We start from the raw sequence: 12,613 nt of genomic DNA, 5'->3' as shown, positions 1-12,613 counted from the left end.
TTCCCCTCCTCTTCTCCATTTCTCTCTGTCCTATCCGACAACGAACAATATCAACGATGGTAATAATAATGACCACAACGAGGCTACAACAACAAGGGCAACAAAAGGGGGAAAAAATGGCCTCCGGGAGCGGTGGATTCATGGTGCAGGCACCGAGCCCAGCAGTAACCCTGGAGGAAAAAAAAAAAGATATAAAGCAGAACAAATTGTATAATAATTAGGAACCCGAAGCTAAGAATATAGCGGATAAGATTTGGGGGTCTCTATTTTGGAAAAAGCTAGGAAGTCTATTTTATTTATATTTTTTATGAATATAAATTAAAGGTTTTTTACAAAAATGTGATATGTTAGTTTCTCATAGCCAGTGATTCGAGAAAAGACAATGGGTGGAACTGGGAGCTAATAAGCAAACTTAGGATAGAGATGGCAGGCATTGGTTCACCACCTCCAGCAGATGGGTGTTTTCCAAGGCAGCTGCTACCTGCTCTTTATCTGCAAGCTGTTTGCTCACTGCATGTTCCGAGGCATGCGTCCCTGCTGTAATGTGCACGTCCATCTTGAAACGCTGGGGAAAGGATCGCGAAGCTTGACTTTGATGGCCAGGCCAGTAAGGGTGGCTGTGCTGCAATGTAAGATGGTAGGTGGGAAGGCAACAGCCACAGTGCTCTCTGGGTGGCTCACCTGAACTCGTACTTGCTCTACTATGTTCAGTTCTTCCAGTGTCATTGGAGGCTCCAGTCACTGATGGAACATATCAGCAAAGATCTTGCACGTCAGTGCTGTCAGGGACGTCCTCATCCTCCTCGCCCGCGGTCACTGGTCGCTCCCCAGAACGCTCATAGATGAGAGCATTAGTGTTCTCCAGGAGGCCGCCCTCCAAGCCGTCCTGTACCGCCCCCCCCCATGCTAGCAGGAAGTCTATTTTAGATGAGATTGAGTGTGTTCAGGGTGGTATGGCCTTAGACAGGAAGTCTATTTTAGGTATATTCCAAAGGCCTCATGTTTTTACTAATTTTTGCCTGAGCTCGACAGCTAACATGCAGGAGGGCTAAAGGTATTGTCTGGGGAGATGGTTTCAGAATTGGAAATAGGACTAGAAAGTTGTTGAATCAGGGCAGAGAGTAGCTCCCAAGTATGGGAAAAGTTATAAATTCCATTAACTGTAGACCCCATCGATGTGACCTAGGGTCCATGTCTAGTCACATTCAGCACAGGAGCCTGTGTAACCTCTGCATCCCTGCCGGTCTGAGCTCCCAGTCCATGATCATAGCTGGGAACATTCTAGGCTGCACTCATTTCAGGACCAGTCTTCCTTGAAGAGTGGGGCAGTCTCTACTTTTGTTGTTCTACAGTGAGGGCAAGGTTCTGAAGAGGCCCACAAGGTCCTGATGATGACCAGTCATCAGCCCTGATTTTTCAAAATCATTTGTGGTCATCTCTTTTAGGGAATTAGCAGAATTACAAACTACAAAAACGTTATTTGCAAGTCACAAGAGGAGGATTTTGTCATTGATGTTTTCCTCCTATTGAAGTAAAGTAAGAAAAGGGTTACGAGGAGCTATTATGTTCATATTAGGTAAACTAAATGGATGCGCCTGCTTGTCCATGCCAAACTTCTGTGACTATTTTTTTTTCATTAGGGGATTAATGTTTTATAGTCGACAGTAAATACAATAGTTTATACATGCATAACATTTCTCAGTTTTCCACATAACAATACAACCTCCACTAGGTCCGCTGCCATCATGTTCCAGGACCTGAACCAGCCCCTGGATCCCCAGAATCTTTCACTGTAGTGCAATACATCAACTCTGTTACTATTTTTTTTTTGTTGATATTTTAAAAAAAAATTTTATCCCGAAGGAAGAGTTTGAGAGAATCAGACCAACCAATTGGTCACATAGAAAATGACTAGTTTGGCTTATAGTCCCAAAGATGGTCTTTGAGGTAGTAATCTGAGCAAAACTGCTGTGTTCCACAGACAATGTGAGAAGCCACACACAGGACTGTTGTCTCATACCATGCACTGCCTCCGCCCTCAAGAGCTCTGGAAGCTCTCCTGGTGGTAAGGCTGAGGCAGATGGGGTGTTCTGAAGAACAACTAGAGCATTTATTTTGGCTCCAAAGCTGGTTACTATTATAGGAGGGAGAAAAAAAAACTGGGCAGTAACTAGTTGTGGCAGAAGGGACGGCCTCGACAGATGAGCCTGATATATTATTTTAAGAACTTTCTTCTAGAGCCAAGTCCTAACACCTCGTTGCTTTATGCAAAGGAATGTGCTTTATGCTTTTATGCACATTTTCTTTAGAGAGCTTGGTCTCCTTGAAAATGGTGGAAACCAATTGCATAACTGTGGATCTTATTTTAACAGAAAAAAAAATGGTGGTGCTTTTGCTTTTGATTGTACAATATAACGTCACAAGGACCGTCATCTTTCTATATAAGTGACATTCCTTGGTTAGTTCCATTTAAAAAAATCATGTGGGAACCTAGTGGCGGCGCACTCTGCTGAGGGTACATTATAATTTGTAATGACCCCTGATCATCACTGAAGAGATTTCCTTCCTCACCACTGAAGGGAGTCTTCAAGAATGGTGAAGCACTGCTGCAGGTCCTTCTCTCTCTCTCTCTCTCTCTCTCTCTCTCTCTCTCCCACCACCCCCCAACCAGAGCAGTGCTCAGCCCTGGCTTATGCTGGTGCGGGGGATTGAATCTGGGACTTTGGAGCCTTAGTCATAAGAGTCTGTTTGCATAACCATTATGCTATCTCCCTCTACCTCAGGTGTCTTTCTCTCTCCCTTTCTCTATTTCTCTTCTCTCTTGGTTACTTTCTGTTTCAACCCAATAAATGAATGAATAAATAAAATGTTTTTTAAAAAAATTCATTTGTTTGGTAGAACCACTTCTAATTGCCAAATAGTCAATGGACCCCCCTATTTCTCAACCTCCTTGGCCATTGAACTGGGGTTCTATGTTCATATTAGACCAATGAGTTGTGAGTGAAAGGACTTTTCTCACTTCCAGTTCAAAGCAGTTAAAAAGAAAATAGGTATAAACTTTTCTATCTTTCCATCCCTGTGGTGGTGGCCATTTTAAACATGGAGGAGTCACAAGAGAGAAGAAGCCTCTATCATGGAACTACCATATCAAGGCAAACATCTTTGTATAATTATTTTTAAAAATATATTTTGTTATTCTTTTCATTTTTATTTGTGATTAATAGTGGGTCACAAGAGTGTAAGATTACAATGTATGGTTCCACATTACATCTACCACCAAAGTTCTGTGCACCCACTTTCCCATCTTGAGGTGATTAAGCTTAGTGAAATAAGTAGAGAACTGCAGGACAACTACTGTATGTTTTCATTCACATATGAGATCTAGAGAACTGAAACACATGAACTTGAAAAGACAAATAAAAATAGAAGCAAGAAAACTGTTTTTAAGACTTGTGAGAACGATAGTGGTTATCTTTGGGAGATAAGATGGGGACACAAAAATAGTTTATTCTTATTCTTTTTAACTTTTAGAACATTTTATTTATTTATTATTGGGTAGAGATAGAGACAAATTGAGAGGGGAGGATAAAGACAGAGAGAGACAGACACCTACAGCCCTGCTTCACTACTCAGGAAGCTTTCTCCCTGCAGGTGGGGACCAGGGGCTTGAACCTGGGTCTTTGTGCACTGTAATGTGAGCGCTTAGCCCCCACATGGCCCCTATTATTATTGTTTTTAGTAAGTGGGAGGATGACAGAAAAGAACCATTTGCCCCTGGTATATGGTGGTACAGAAGATTGAACCTCAGGCTTCACTCATGCAAGCCCTGGCCTCTAACATTGAACTTTCTGATCTTGATGAAACATTTGCCTTGGTAAGCCACTGAGAGTTCAGTATTGTTTGGTTCCCATAGCACAAACTAGCATTATGCTGGCTCTTACTGTCATTGCAAACATGGAGAACTCCTAACCAATTCACCATGAGGGGTCCTGGAAATAAGGAGATTGATGTCTGCTGAAGATGTGGACACAGGACAGGGGTCCTGGTGGCCCTATTTTGGTATTGTTCCTTTTTCTCCATGCTGTTCTTATGTGAACACAACTGCCCTGGGTTCTTTGATGATATCAGAGACCTTTCAGAACTTCTTTCAGGGCAGGCTTGGTGATGGTTGCTTCCTTCAACTGTTGCTTGTCTGAGAAGGTTTTGATGCCTCCATCTAGTCTGAATGACAGTCTAGCAGGATATAGTATTCTTGGCTGAAAGCCTTTCTCATTGAGCACTCGGTAGATATCTTGCCATTCTCTTCTGGCCTGTAGTGTTTGTATGGAGAAGTCTGCTGCTAATCTTATGGGTTTTCCTTTGTAGGTGACTCTTTGTTTTTCTCTTGCAGCCTTCAGGATCCTTTCTTTATCCTTGTTCCTTTCCATTCAAAGTATGATATGTCTTGGTATCTTTAGGTCTGGGTTAATTCTGTTTGGGACCCTCTGGGCTTCTTGAATTTTTATGTCTTTGATGTTGTCTAGACTAGAGAAGTTTTCAGCTACTATGGCCTGGAGAATGCTTTCTTCCTCTCCTTCTCTTTCTTCCTCTGGTATGCCAATAATGTGTATATTGTTTCTTTTGAAATCATCCCATAGGACTCTGTTGTTGTTTTCAGCCTCTCTTAATCTCTTTTTGAGATCTCTTACTTCTTTTTTAGTTGTCTCTAATTCATCCTCAATCTTGCTAATTCTGTCTTCAGCCTCATTGATTCTATTCTCTCTGCCCTCTACTGTTTTCTGGAGTTCATCTATTTTGTTGCCCTGCTCTGATACTGTTTTAGCTTGTTCAGCTAGTTGCCTTCTTAGCTCAGCGATTTCAGCTTTCAGCTCTCTAATAACCATGAGATAATTAGTATTTTCTTCCATATTCTCATTTGTTGTTCCTGCTTTTCTGGTTACAATTTTTTCAAATTCTTTACTCACTCCTGTGATTATTTCCTTAGCTAATGTTTGGACGTTGAACTCATTATTTTGTGTTTCATTCTCTGGGGGACTTTTAGCTGGACTCTTGTCTTGGTTTGATTCTCCAATATTTCTTCTTGTTTTAACCATTTTGTATATTATGTTATGAGTGCCCTTTCTCAGTAATTTTCAAATTACTGATCACTATTGCCTGGATTTACTTGGGTCTAAATAAGTTAATTAAAGGGTTCACAGTGGTGGAAGTTAACAGTTGTTTCAATAGTATTTTAATCCCTGAGTTGGAGCTCAGTGGTTTAAAAGCCTCTTTTTTTTTCTTCCCTGTAGGCTATGGGAGCCTGAGGGCTTTTAAATTATCAATAGGCTTCTTAGCTTAATCACTGACTCCTGACCAAGAGATAAATCAGGGTGTGGCAGAGATAATCCAGTGGTTATGCAAAGAGATTTTCACAGCCCCTCAGCTAGGCCACTGAGGTATAGGTCTTCTGAGTTTCCTGGTTAGATCTCTGTCCCCTGGTGTCCCTCCCTGTTGCTGCTCCAGATTCTGAGGGCAGTAGCAATGGAGACTCAGAGTTGCACTTGGTGAGACTCTGGGGAGTCCTCTCCTCCCTTCAGCTGTCCCCTTGTTGTGGAGAAGACTAGAGGTGGTGTCTCCACTGATAAACTGTTGAACTGTTAGCAGTCACTTAATCTCTCCTTAGGCTCCTCTCTCCTCTGTCACCAGCCACACGTGTTTGTACTCACCGGTGATTTACTGGGTTCCTGTCGTCATTCTAGTCCTGTCTTGTTTTGGTCCCGGGTGGTCTCCTTTGGTGTTCCTAGTTGATCCGGGAGAGGAGAGGAGAGGAGAGGAGAGGAGAGGAGAGGAGAGGAGAGGAGAGGAGAGAAAGCCATCTGCTGCTCTCCCCTTCTCTGTCTTCCACTCCTCTCTCTTTGATAATATTAACAACCACATGATCTTGGCCCTAAATCACCTCAGTTCAAGGGTGGGTCACACCTGTCTTTTTTTTTTAATTTCTTCATTGGGGGTATTAGTCACATCTATTTCATTACCTCAATGAACTTGAAGTCCTGGAGAAGAAATACAGCAGGCACTCAAGTATCTATTACAAGATACACAGCAGAGTGACAAAAACCTTTCCTGGCCTTGGGGAAAACAGAAGTTGTAGGTTGTAAGTTGACTGAAAAGACAGGTCATCCCCTTTAAGCCAGTGAAGAGAAATACTGGGCTAGGGAAATAACATTGTCATTTATACAACAGACCTTCATGCCTGGAGGCACCTGAGGACCCAGGTTTAATTTCCTGCACCAATGTAAGCCATTGCTAAGCTGTGCGCTGGTTGAAACAAAATAAAACAGTTTAATGTAGCAATCAAAAAAAGTATTCTTTCTTCAGTGATTTGGGAGGTGGTACAGTAGATGGATGAATTGTTGCACTCCCAAACACAAGCTCCTGAGTTCAGTCCCTGGCATTGCATGTGCCATAGTGATAGAGAAGGAATTACAGAAGCCAGAACGCCCACCATCTGCACCCCATAATGATCCTGAGTCCATACTCCCAGAGGGATAAAGAATAGGGAGGCTTCCAACGGAGGCGATGGGATGCAGAACTCCGGTGGTGGGCATTGTGTGAAATTGTACCCCTCTTATCTAACAGATTGGTAAGTAAGGTTCCCCCCCACTCCCAAATAAATAATAAAGACTCTTCAAAAATATATCTTATTTATTTATTGGATAGAGACAGAGAAATGAGAGATAAGGAGAAGATAGAAAGGGAAAGACACAGAAAGTAACACCAGCAGCCCTGCTTCACTGTTTGTGAAGCTTCTCCCCTGCAGGAGGTAGGCCTTTCTTTCTTTCTTTCTCTCTCTTTCCTTCCTTCCTTTCTTTCTTTCTTTCTTTCTTTCTTTCTTTCTTTCTTTCTTTCTTTCTTTTTCTCTTTCTTACTAGAAGTAGCATTCAAAAGGCAGAAAAAGCATGTGCCTTGGCATATATGCAGCCTAGGATTGAGCCCCAGGCACCAGATGAAGTGCTGGTACTGGCCTCTCTCTTTTTAAAAATATTAATTAATTAATTAATTTTACCAGAGCACTGCTCAGCTCTGGATTATGGTGGTGCAGGGGCTTGAACCTGGGACTTTGGAGCCTCAGGCATGAGAGTCTCTTTGCAGAGTCATTATGCTATCTACCCCTGTTCTCTCTCTCTCTTTCCAAAAGCAACCTGACAGTGATGCCATTGTGCCTGTGCAAGGCTGAGCTCCTCAAAAGGGAAAAAAATAGCCTTTAGCCATAAGCATTCACAGGAGTTTGTGGGCTGTAAAATATAATATATATATATATATATATATATATATATACATATAAAACTTTTAAAATTGATTTAATTCTGAAGAACTAGTCTGTTGGATAGGAGGGGTACAATCCCCACCACCAGAGATCTGAATCCCATCTTGTTCATTGAAAGCTTTCCTATTCTTTATCCCTCTGGGAGTATGGACCCAGGATCATTATGGGGTGGATCATCTGGCTTCTGTAATTGCTTCTCCACTGGACATGGGCATTGGCAGGTCAGTCCATACGCCCTGCCTGTTTCTATCTTTCCCTAGTGGGGCAGGGCTTTGGGAAGGTGGGGTTCCAGGACACATTGGTGAGGTTGTCTGCCCAGGGAAGTTAGGTTGGTGTCATGGTAGCATCAGCAGCTTGGTGGCTGAAGAAATATTAAGATATAAAGCAGAACAAATTGCTTAATAATCAGGAACCTAAAGGTAAGAATGTAGCAGATGAGATTTGGGGTCTCCATTTTGGGCAAAGTTAGGAAGTCTATTTTAGGTATATTCCAGGGGGCCCATGGCTTTACTAGTTCTATGCTTGGAAAAGCCAACATTGTCTCTTTAACAGCACTCTCATGCCAAGTTCTTTTTGTTTGTTTGTTTTTAAGCACACATTACTCTTCATTTTCTATTTAACATGGACCCTCTTCTTACCCAAAAGGGATTTAAAAATAGATCACACAATACAAAAAACGTCAACAAGTTGAATGCATTACAAAAGATTCACAAAAGCAGCTGACAACAGACTTCCTCGCTAGCATGTGGTGAAGTCTTTAGTCTCTGTCTTTCTGGCTTGTCATGGAAATCCCGATTCCCTACCTATGATGTTACCTCACAGTGAAGGCTGATCTGACAGGACCTGCCACTGTAATGAGTCTAGTTAATGTCCATCAGCTTTGCCTGGGGTCCCTTTGTCTTCCAAGTTAGACTGTGTGAAGATGACAGTGCTTGAAGTCTTTCTGTAGATAAGACACTCCAGGGCCCATCTATCCCTTGAGATTGTACAATTTGTGCAAGGTAGGCAGGAGGCCAGGGAACTTGATGGCATCCATGCGTGATTAGTTGTCACCAGCTAGGCCACCTTACTCTCCTCCAAGGGGGTGACAGTCTTGATAACTGCTCAGAGAACAGGTGATCTCAGTGGGGAATGTCCCCTTGTAGGCAGAGACAACAGTTTTGACTTTCTTCGCATTGTCTGTGTGTGTGTGGGGGGGTGTCAGCTTAAATAGTTGAGTGGCTGTTGGATGACTCTCCATGCCCATCCACCCCCAAATTCCTGCACTTTTCAGGGAGACACTTTGCATCATCAAAGCAGAGGAAAGAGGAGGGGGGTATGAACAGTATTTTTCAGACCCACCTGGAGAGGAAAATGACTGGCTTGTGACTTAAACATTACTAAAAAGCCTTGATAGTACTTGAAGTTTTGGTCAAGATAATGTGCTTATGAAAGTCAGGATGGAATCACAGTAACATCTGCAACTTGGTGTCTGAAATGGGGTAAGATATAGAGCAGGAAAATTGTTTAATATATAGGAACCCAATGACAGGAATCGAGCAGATGAAACTAGGGGTCTTTGGGTGGCAAGAAACTAGGAAGTCTATTTCAGGTGTGTTCCAAGGGTCCTATGACTTTAGTAATTTTTGCCTGAGTCTGATAGCTAACATGTAAGTGGAGTAAAAGTATTGTGTGGTGAGATGGTCAGAGTTGAGAATAGGGCTAAAAAGCTGGATCAGCACATGGCGCAAAGTGCAAGGACTGGCAGAAGGATCCTGGTTCAAGCCCCCAGCTCCCCACCTACAGCGGAGTCATTTCACAGGAGGTGAAGCAGGTCTGTAGGCGTCTATCTTTCCCCCTTTCTGTCTTCCCCTCCTCTCTCCATTTCTCTCTGTCCTATCTAACAACGATGACACCACCACCACCAACAATAATAACTACAATAATAAAAACAAGGGCAACAAAAGGGAAAATAAATAAATAAATATTTTTAAAAAAGCTGTATCAGAGCAGAGAGTAGCTCCCAAAACATGAGAAAAGTATATAAATACCATTAACTATTTTCCCCATTGATCTGACCTAGGGGCCATATATATTCATATTTAGCACAGGAACCTGCGTGACTTCTGAGTCCCTGTCAGTCTTAGATTGTAGTCTATGATGCCCATATCTAGTGGAGAAGCAATTACAGAAGTCAGAAGTCCCACCTTCTGCACCTTCACAACGAATTTTGGTCCATACTTCCAGAGGGATAAAGTTGATGGGGTTTACAGTCAACAATATTTATACACCTTTCCCATATTTGGGAGCTACTCTCTTCCCTGATCCAGCTTTCTGGTCCTTTTTCCAGTCATGACATCATCTCCCCAGACAATAACTTGGATCCACTTGCATATCAGATGTCAGGCTCAGGAAAAAAAAAAAAAACAACAACTAGTATAGTCACGGGCCCTTTGGAATATATCTAAAATAGGCCTACTAGCTATCTATAAAATGGAGACCTCTAAATATTTATCTTAAATCTTTATCTGAAATATTCTAGCCTTTAGGTTCAAGATTAGTCAACAATTTGTTTGGCTTTCTATGCAAACTCTTCTTTCAGCTACCAGGTTCCAGATGCTGACATGATGCCAACCTGACTTCCCTGGGCAGACGACCCCACCAATGTGTCCTGGAGCCCTGCTTTCCCAGAGCTCTGCCCCACTAGGGAAAGAGAGAGACCAGCTGGGAGTATGTATTGACCTGTCAACGCCCATGTTCAGCGGGGAAGCAATTACAGAAGCCAGATGTTCCACCTTCTGCATCCCACAATGACCCTGGGTCCATACTCCCAGAGGGATAAAGAATAGGAAAACTATCAGGGGAGGGGATGGGATACAGAGTTCTGGTGGTGGGAATTGTGTGGAGTTGTACCCCTCTTATCCTATGGTTTTTGTCAGTGTTTCCTTTTTTATAAATAAATATTAAAAAAAACAAACACAGAAGTGGAGGGGATGGGGTATGGAACTCTGGTGGTGGGAACTGTATGAAATTATACTCCTGTTATCTTACAATCTTGTCAGTCATTATTAAATCACCAACAAAAAATTTTAAAAAGTTAAAACAACAACAACAACAACAACAACAACAACGCTCTTAACATGATTTAAGCCAACAGAGCTCCACAGAGGCCTGTGGCCAGGCTGCATCCATGATGGTTTACATTTGTTCTAGGAGGTTTCCAGATTATTCTTGCAGAAATAATTCAGGCCACTTGAAGGTAGCCAACATTTATATATTCCAGAATTAAGAGGCCGGGCAGTGGCACATCAGGCTTAAGCTCACAAATCACTCAAATTAACATCTGTGAGCATGACCTCAGCATTAGAGATGATTTTTCTCCCATTGGTGAGCGTTACTCTTATTTTGTGTTTTTTTTTAACTTTTATGCAAGAAGGCTGTGTCAAACAATTGTTTTTTTTTTTTTTTTAAATCACATTTTCTTTCTGGTAAGAGAAAAATGGATTTTTCTTATGCTATAAAGAGGGCACTCAATCTTTTTTCTCCTGTTGAGTAAAGGTGTATAATTTAGTGGTGCTATGAAACCTGTCTTCAGGATTCTGCAGATATAAACACTAAAAGACATGAGATCTTTTGTCTCTGTGTTTTCATTCTGCTGTTCCATCTCACCTGGAGATTTATTTATTTACCAGTGAAGAGATTAAAGAGAATGAAAGTAGAGGCACTAAATTATCTTTATATCTATCTCTATAAAAATCTTGATCTGACAAAAAAAACACAAGTAGAACCTGAACTGGAATTGGCGTATCGCACCAAAGTAAAAGACTCTGGGGTGGGTGGGTGGGGAGAATACAGGTCCAAGAAGGATTCAGAGGACCTAGTGGGGGTTGTATTGTTATATGGGGAACTGGGGAATATTATACATGTACAAACTACTGTACTTACTGTTGAATGTAAACATTAATTCCCCAATTAAAAAAAATAAATAAGAAAAAAATCTTAATCTGATAGAATTTTCATAAGAATTCATTTATTTATAATTTATTATAACTTGAATTATTTTGTATCTTCTGGATCCAATTCTCTACCTTTGGTTACATTTTCTTTTTAAAATTATCTTTATTTATTGGCTAGAGACATCCAGAAATCGAGAGGGAAGGGGGTGATTGGGAGAGAGATAGAGACACACCTGCAGCCCTGCTTCATCACTTGCAAAGCTTTCCCGGACTGTAGGTGGGGACTGGGGCTTGAACTTGGGTCCTTGTGCATTGTAACATGTGCACTCTCAACCAGGTGTGCTATCACCACCTGGCCCCTCTAGTTACATTTTCTTCTCGGAAAGATCAACAAGATCTACAATGGAATGAAAACAGAATTGGCTTTTTGGAAACTGGCCAAGTTGTGGTGAAATAAATGCCAAGTGATCTGCAGGCTTTGAAAAGCCTTCCTTCCTTCCATCCATCCTTCCTTCCTTCCTTCCTTCCTTCCTTCCTTCCTTCCTTCCTTCCTTCCTTTCTTTCTTTCTTTCTTTCTTTCTTTCTTTCTTTCTTCTTTTCTTTTTACCAGAGCACTGTTCAGCTCTAGCTTATGGTGGTGCCATGGATTGAACCTGAGACCTCAGAGACCCAGGCATAAAGATATTTTTGCAGGGGGCCAGGTGGTAGTGCACTGGGTTAAGCACACATAGTACTAAGTGTAAGGATCTGTGAAAGAATCCTGGTTCGAGCCCCCAGTGAAGCAGGTCTGCAGGTGTCTATTTTTCTCTCTCCCTGTCTTTCCCTCCCCTCTCAATTTCTCTCTGTCCTATCAAAAAAAATAAATAAATAAAAGTGGTCGTAGGAGCAGTGGATTTGTAGTGTAGGCACTGAGCCCTAGAAATATAGAAATAACCCTGGAGGATATATATATATATATATATGTTTGCTACCACCCTGCCCTGAAATAGTTTAATTTTAAGCCTACAGACACTAAGAACTAATCACAAACAGACCTCAAACTACTGCTTCTGACAGTGAACCAGGTCAGATGCCCAGGTGGTGTGCACAGATAAGCTCCAGGAAGACGTACGAGTGAACTGTACACATATCTTGTTCTGCCCTGGCTCTTTGAGTTGTGAAAGGGGCTCTGTAGCCATGGAAACCATCACTACTATTTTTTGATTACAGACTCTGCATGTGGTGGTCTGATTTTTTGTATAAGTACCGCTTGCTGACCGATTGCTCCACTGAAGCTCCGGTCTGATTTTTTTATGCTTGTGGTCACAGTTATTGAAAGGGCTGACTTCTTTAAAAACATTTTTTTCTTATCTTTATTTGATAGAGACAGTCA

General features: G+C 41.8%; 1 pseudogene; it reads right to left on the bottom strand.

Moving 5' to 3' along the window:
* Positions 1–341: 341 nt before the first annotated feature.
* The window catches only part of LOC103112485 (cytosolic iron-sulfur assembly component 2B-like), a 69,329-nt pseudogene continuing 57,057 nt past the window's right edge, over positions 342–12,613 (bottom strand).

The sequence above is a fragment of the Erinaceus europaeus genome, chromosome 5 (genome assembly GCF_950295315.1).
Source record: "Erinaceus europaeus chromosome 5, mEriEur2.1, whole genome shotgun sequence".
NCBI lineage: Eukaryota > Metazoa > Chordata > Mammalia > Eulipotyphla > Erinaceidae > Erinaceus > Erinaceus europaeus.
This window is presented reverse-complemented; position numbering and strand designations above follow the sequence as displayed.